The following is a 7,207-nucleotide window of genomic DNA, read 5'->3' on the forward strand; positions in this document are numbered from 1 at the left end:
AAACTGAGTTTTTGACAGCAACAATCCTGCCCAGAGGTAGCACTCAGGCCCATGTCTACATATATATAGATATATATATATATATGTGTGTGTGTGTGTGTGTGTGTATATACATATATATGTAATGTATATATATGTAATGTGTACCTGAGTAGATACAGTGGTCTCTATCACCCATTACTTATTGCATCCCTTGCTACAGGTTGTCTTTTACATTCTTGCAAATCAAACCAGAAGTTGCTCCTTTTCCAGTCCTTTGTTTCTTTATCATACTTATTTAATCAAGTCCACTTGTTCACATGCCTCTCTTTCCCTCTCCTTCTGTTCTCCTAGCACTATGAATATCTCCCTTTCACCACAACTCTGATACCAGTTTTCATTGTCAGAGCTGGAACAAAAGCGCTTTCTGAGGGGATATGCATGTCAGCAGTATTCCCTGGGCACGCTGTCACAACTACCAACCTCAGAATTCGACTGACAATGAATAGTTCTGCAATGGAACTGGCAGCATATATCATACAAAATAAAAAATGTCACAAGAAAGGGCACTTAGGAAGATTCCTCGCTTTTGGCAGTCACATAATCAAATTTTCCAAACCAAAATAGTTTATATAATATCGAATGTTTTATTACTGGATGAGTAGTAACATTGTTTATAACCTGATTTTGTATTAAACTGCTTCTCTGAATTTAAATTCTGGATTTTAAAAAAAAATAGGTGAAATTGATAAAACTTGTCCTGCGACTAAATAGCAGGCTGGATACTTTTTCCTGTTAAAATGAGCACAAGTAAACAGGAAAAAAAAATCAGTAAAAAGCCACATAAGCAAGCAAGTGAAATCAATGGAATGAAGTGAAACTAACTATTGACAGATGCACTGCAATCCAAACACTGTCCTGTGCCTTCTCACCACATTCCCCATACCCTGAAGCAAGGCCATGTCACCTTTCTGTATACAAAATGACTTTCTATCTTATTTCATATACAACCTTTGCAGTTTCCAATTCAGTACAATATTTTTTCATGAAACTTCCAAAAATCCTAAAGACATGGCTGTTGTAAGACCTGAGATAAAGAAAGAGGGTTTAAAAGAAACCCAAACAAACAAGTAATTAAGAAAAACAACTCACTGAGGCAGGAAGTTAGGTACTTTGTTCTGCCTAGACTCCTCTGAAATTTCCAAACCAAATGCTCAAGTGCAGGATACACTTGTTAAGAGTAAAAAAGAATCCATCACACTTCTTCAGTGCAGAATTAACTGGACTGCTACTGATTCCAGTTCCTCTTGAGCATTTATTTCACTGATTTTCTTCAGAAACTGAACATCACTAGAGCACTCCCCAAGGTTTTCTTTAAATTGTTTCTGTCCCTTTCACTAAATGGATAATCAAATTCCCTGCTTAAAACTGGATATAAACCAAAAAAAATTGAGTAGAAGTATTTTGAAAAGGCTTAGGGTGTTTTTGTTTTTTTTTAACTACAGACCCAGATGAGTCCCAGTGATATATTTATGAAATTGTTCCCAAGCAGAGTGGAACAAGAAAGCCTCCAAGCTGTAAAAGGTGAAAAAAAACACATAAAAAACACATGCTATAATAAAGGATTTTGCAAACTATACAAAATACACATGAGAGAGAGGAACATATTTAAGGGGACTGAGGATTGACTGCACATTTGAAACCCACAGGACAATATTTACAGAAGGAAAGATCTATTTGTTCTCCCAAATAAAACTGTGAGACTCTTGACTGATCCCCTTTATCAGCACCAGCACTGTCTCAAGCAATAACTACACTGCCACTGCATCCTCAGAAGGAGCAGGCAGTTTCCTGACACTGCAACCCAACTAGAGTAACTTTCCAGACACTCTTTACAGAGACCACCTGTACAGCAGCTCACCACTCTCATGAGCCCAATCATTACCATTAACACCATCCAAACTAGCACTTGCCCTCACATAATCATCTCCATATATCGAGCAGCTGCACTACCAGAAGCCTCCACTCCCTCAGTCCCCAACATTTATAGACTCACAGAATACACTGCCTTGGAAGGGACCTGTCAGAGTCATTGAGTCCAACTTCTGGCCCCATGCAGGACACTCCAAGAATCACACCATGTGCCTGACAGCATTGTCCAAACACGCCTTGAACTCAGCTTCAGGCCATCCATCCTCTCGGGTCCTCTCACTGGTTACTAGAGAGGAGATTGGTACCAGCCCCCCTCACGAGGAAGTTGCAGACTTCTATGAGGTCTCCCCTCGGTCCCCTGTTCTGCTGGCTGAACAGAACAATGACCTCAGCCACTCCTCATATGGCTTCCCCTTAGGACCCTTCACCATCCTCATGGCCCTCCTTTGGAAGTTCTCCAAGAGATTAATGTCTTTCTTGTGAAGCACAAAACTGCACAGAATATCCAAGGTGAGGCCGCCCCAGTGCAGAGCAGAGCAGGACAATCCCCTCCCTAGTCCGGCTGGCCATGTTGTGCCTGATGCCCCCCAGAACCCACTTGGCCCTCCTGGCTGCCAGGGCACTGCTGACTCATGTTCATCTTGCCATCGACCAAGATCCCCAGGTCCCTTTCCACTGGCTGCCGTCCAGCCTCTCCCTCCCCATTCTGTCGGTACACCTGGGATTGCCCCGTTCCAGATGCAGAATATGGAAAATCTATTACCTCAGCCACACTGCAACATCGTGCAGTCCCACTGCATCCCCTTCCCAATCTCCAAAGCAGGCTAACAATTCGCTCCGCCCTCAATCTGCCCTGGCTAACACTTCCCCTGACATATCCCTTGCACTATTTCCCCCAGCCCCTTTCACCATCAGACCCCCTCAGTGGACAAAGCTGGGCCACCCCTCACCGAGGCCAGCGCCTCGCTGCCCGTAGGCACCAAATCGCGCTGGCACCGTCACCCTGTGCCTCAGCCCCCCGCCACCCCTTCCCGCCACCGCCGGAGAGCTCCGAGGCACCTCCCCCGGCCCTGCCCGCACCCCGACCCGCGTCCCCCCTCACGGTGCCCGCGGCCCGGCACCCGGCCCGCACCGCGCGCTGAGTCTGCCCCGGCCCCGTCGCGGGCCCCGGGGCATGGCCGGGCCCTGCCGCGCGCCCCGCCCGCCGGTCGCCATCGCGACGGGGCCGGGCGCCGCAGGGCCCGCCGGTGCCCGCTGCCCCGGGAAACGAGAAGCACGGGGAAAAAAGGCTGGTGGGGCGGGCTGGGTTTCGCCCAAATGCGGTGCCAGGCTGAAATCCTGAAGTTGTAGCTGTCGTCAAGAAAGAGAGCGTGTCCCACCTCCCTACTGGGACGGTCCCACCCCGAATGTGAGCTGGGCCACCCATCGCCGCAGAGCTGCTCTCTCAGGAGCCAGCTCCCTCAGTCCAAGGCACTGGAGCCCTGGGTGGCTCCTGTACTGCAGTAACAACAGCCGAACTCGGCGGCATGTGACCCCTTTGCTCCACATCAGAGCAAAAGGCCATGGCCAGTGTGGGACAGGGCTCAAGAAGGTGGAAAGGAAGGTTGGAGTTTGATCCTGAACTGCTTCTACTTCTCTCCTGGCCAGTTGTGTGCAATAGATTTTGGATAGGCTCTGGTCATTTCCTTCCTTCATAGGATATCAGTGCCTGAGCCACAGAATCCTGGGAGCTGTACTCAACCACAGGAATAAACTATCAGTCACAAAAGTGCTGCTGTCTGCATTCTTGGGCAACATGCAATCATAGAAAGGCTTGTTGGACGGAACTTAAAGATCATCTCACCCCCTGCCGTGGGCAGAGATATCACTAGTTATTTGCTCAGGGCCCCATCCATCCTGGCCTTAAAAACTTTTAGGGATGGGGCATCCACAACCTCTCTGGGCTTTCTTAGTTTAAAACCATTCACCCTTGCCCCATAACTGTATAAAAAAAGTCCTCTCCCTCTTTTTAAAAAGCCCCCTCTATGGACTGGAAGGCTGCAATGAGGTCTCTCCATAGTTCCTTTTTCTCTATGATGAACATTTAGTTACTTTGTTCATAATTCTTGACCATCCCTGTGGGAATTTGTGTTTTCCTTTGACAAGTCCTGTTTGACATAGTAGAACAGTCTCTGTAATTAAGACATGTTCATTAAAGTAAGGACAAAATGCTTTTAGTCCTACAGGCAGAGATCTGTAGCCATGCTGCATAAGACAATAAATTTAAAGATGCCCTGGTCACTGGCAGCAGGATTAAATTTGTTTTGTTTGGGAGCAAAAGAGAAGGAAAATGATCAGGCCCTAGTAATGCACATTTGATCTTTGAAGCCATTTTTTTCATGATCATTATCAAGCCAGTCTTTTTCTTACCGCAGAGAGCACTGTATAGAGTAATATAAATTATCCACACTCTTTCCTTTTACAGTTTGCGCTTCTGATATACATTTTCTTGTAATATTTTAAAATAAATTTTAAATAATTCTAAAATATTTTTGAAGGCTTAGTTTTAAGGACTCTGCACTCATTCGTGTGTGAAGAGAGGGACCTTTGATGGGCTGAGAGCTCCTGTGGTGGACTTGGGTATTTCTCAAGCAACTCCACTCACTGTTATTGCTCTGCCTTCCTTTGGGCATGTAGAGAACTTTTATGACATAACCTAAGAGCGTGGAAGATTTTAAAATAAGAAAAAAAGTTATCTTGATGCCTAGGAACCAACTGAAGGTTGAAAAGCAAAGTACAATGTGGTCAAAGGCACCTGGGAAATGTCACTACAGCCATTAAATGAACAACATCAGAGTTAGCTGTGATTTGGGTTAGTTCAGAGAGCAGCTCAGTGTCAAAGGCAGTTGAGTGACAGGAGGAAACTGGAGGAAGGAAAGCATTATCAGCTCGATTTGCATCAGTGGAAGCTACTAATACCTGTCATTTTGTAACCACACCAAGGCACTCACTAAATTTTTCATAATTGGAAAAAGATGGCATTACTTCCTTTTTACTTTGGGAAATCACTAGAGAAATAGACATGCTGAATGAGGGGGTGAAGGAAGAAAGGTGATCCACGTTCTGAATCTGACAGCAATACTACTACACAAAGATACCTGCAGACTTCATTGGTTTGGGTCTTTTTCCTGAAGATGCCATAACACACTGTTGCACTGCAATCAAAACCATGCTTAAATCTTTTGATTGTGCTGAGAACTTAACAACTCTGTGACTGTGTCTGGGGAATGCAAAGAGGAGGGTGGGTAGAGCATACCCTTCTGTGACTAATGTTTGTTCTCTTGCTGCCACCTTGAGAGTGTTCAGGCGCAATTCACTTGAAAAACAGCTGTTCTGCGCTTACATAAAATGAGTAGATTCTTCAAATCTGCTGAACCACTGCAGAGTAGCTGTGGGGACAGGCTGGATACTGGGTGCAGACTTTTTCCATCTGCAGTTACTGAGGAATGAGTCTGAGGGTTCTTCAGGTATTCCATGTTCTGAAGGTCATTCAGATATTTTCAGTTTCTTCTTTATGAAGATACCAACTGGCAACTGGTCTGAGCTGAGACGGTCCTTACACACATAATCCCACAGATTTCATCTGAATCCATTTTAAGAACACATCACTAAATTCGAGCAGGAGAGCTCACCTATGTATTTTAACAGACAGAGCACACAGCACATACGCAGTTTCTCAGCAGTCACTTCTCACAGTGCTGGAGACCCCTGCCATTTAGCAGCAAGGAGCTGCTTTCTCCTAAACTTGGGTCCAAAGTCCTTAATTAGAGGGGGAATTGTTTTGGGCAGTGGGTACACCAGACCTCAGTTCCAAGTTCATCCAGCAGGGGTCAAGCGCACCCACAGCTGTGCCGGGTCCTGAACCACTGTTTTACTCACACCTTCCCTTTTCTTCGGGACTGCTGCGAGAGGGGGGAAAGGTATTTTACACAGGAGAAAAGTATGCTCCATCTACGAAGAGTGTCAAAAGGGCTTCGCATCACTTCTCATTAAGTGATGTTTCTCGGTCTGCACTGAACAGCACTTCAATGTGGGTTTGAATAGATACAGCTCAGTATGCTGCAGTGGGGTGAATAAACAGGATATGTAGATGAGACGTGATTGAATGAAAATTATTGAGGGGAGCAAGCGACTTTTAATCTTTCACAAGGTCTCCAATTCACTCTGATCCTTGTGAGCTGAATGTAAGCCTTATTAAAGGCTTATTAAGCCATAGTTTTACTGCATAGTGCTTGAAAAGCATGCTCTAGTCCCTTATTTTGTCATCAAAAAGGAAGAGCTGTGTATCAAATGCATGAAATTGAAAAGACATGTAATTGACCAAGGCTTTACACCAATGCTATGAACACTAAATTTTCTCTAAAAATTGTCTCACCATATCCAAGTTTGAGAAGGAAGTGAAACATAACAATTTATTGTTAGCAGGAAGCCAGGGCTGATGGTGTAGGATTTGGGGAGTGAATGGACTCAGGGTGGGAACACAGTGGGGGTGTAATTTGAACTAGAGCTGCTGCGAGCGAGAGCCGAGCCAGCGCTCCGGGCGGCAGCCGTGGGCAGGTGACAGCAGGGCCGCCCTCAGGGCACAGCGGCCCCGCTCCCGGGCACGCCAGACGCTGAAACCCTTCAGCTGCCCCAAACTAGAATTAAACCTGTTAGATCAAGCATTGTGAGAAGGGCGTGCATAAGGGGAAAATACCAGCGCACCAGCTCTCCCCATGCCGGGCTCGGTGCTTTCACCCTGCTCGCAGAGGCACTCCGGCTTCAGAAATCGCCGTAGTGGCTGGCTGCTGAGGGGAAGGTCCTGCTGAAACACCCCATGAAATGGCGGCATGTGTATTTTGTGCCACTAATTAAACAGAAAAGCACTTAGAGCGGCTTCCTGAACAAACAGATGACTGAAACCTCTGCTATCGCGGCCCGTATCTTTACTCAAACAGGGGCGTATGTTCACACTTCTCGGGCTGCCTATCGCCAGGTAAAGTGAAATACTGATCATTGTCCCTCAAGGCAGCTCGTCAAGTCAAGCCGACACTCCCTGCGTGTGCTTCGTGTGAAGCAGCCACTGTCCGCTGTGGAGCTGTTGCCTCAGAGCAGCGCCCGCTGACAGCCGACCCGCAGCTCGCCCGGCCCACGGCCGGGGTCACCGCTCCAGCCGGTCACGGCCCCGCCGGGCACACCCCGGGGGTGCCGCAGGTGACACGAGCGGGAGGGCGGGCCCGGGCAGGAGGGGCGGGCGCCGGCATTGGCCCAGGGCGGC

The sequence above is a fragment of the Onychostruthus taczanowskii genome, unplaced genomic scaffold (genome assembly GCF_017590055.1).
Source record: "Onychostruthus taczanowskii isolate IOZ18803 unplaced genomic scaffold, ASM1759005v1 scaffold44, whole genome shotgun sequence".
Lineage (NCBI taxonomy): Eukaryota > Metazoa > Chordata > Aves > Passeriformes > Passeridae > Onychostruthus > Onychostruthus taczanowskii.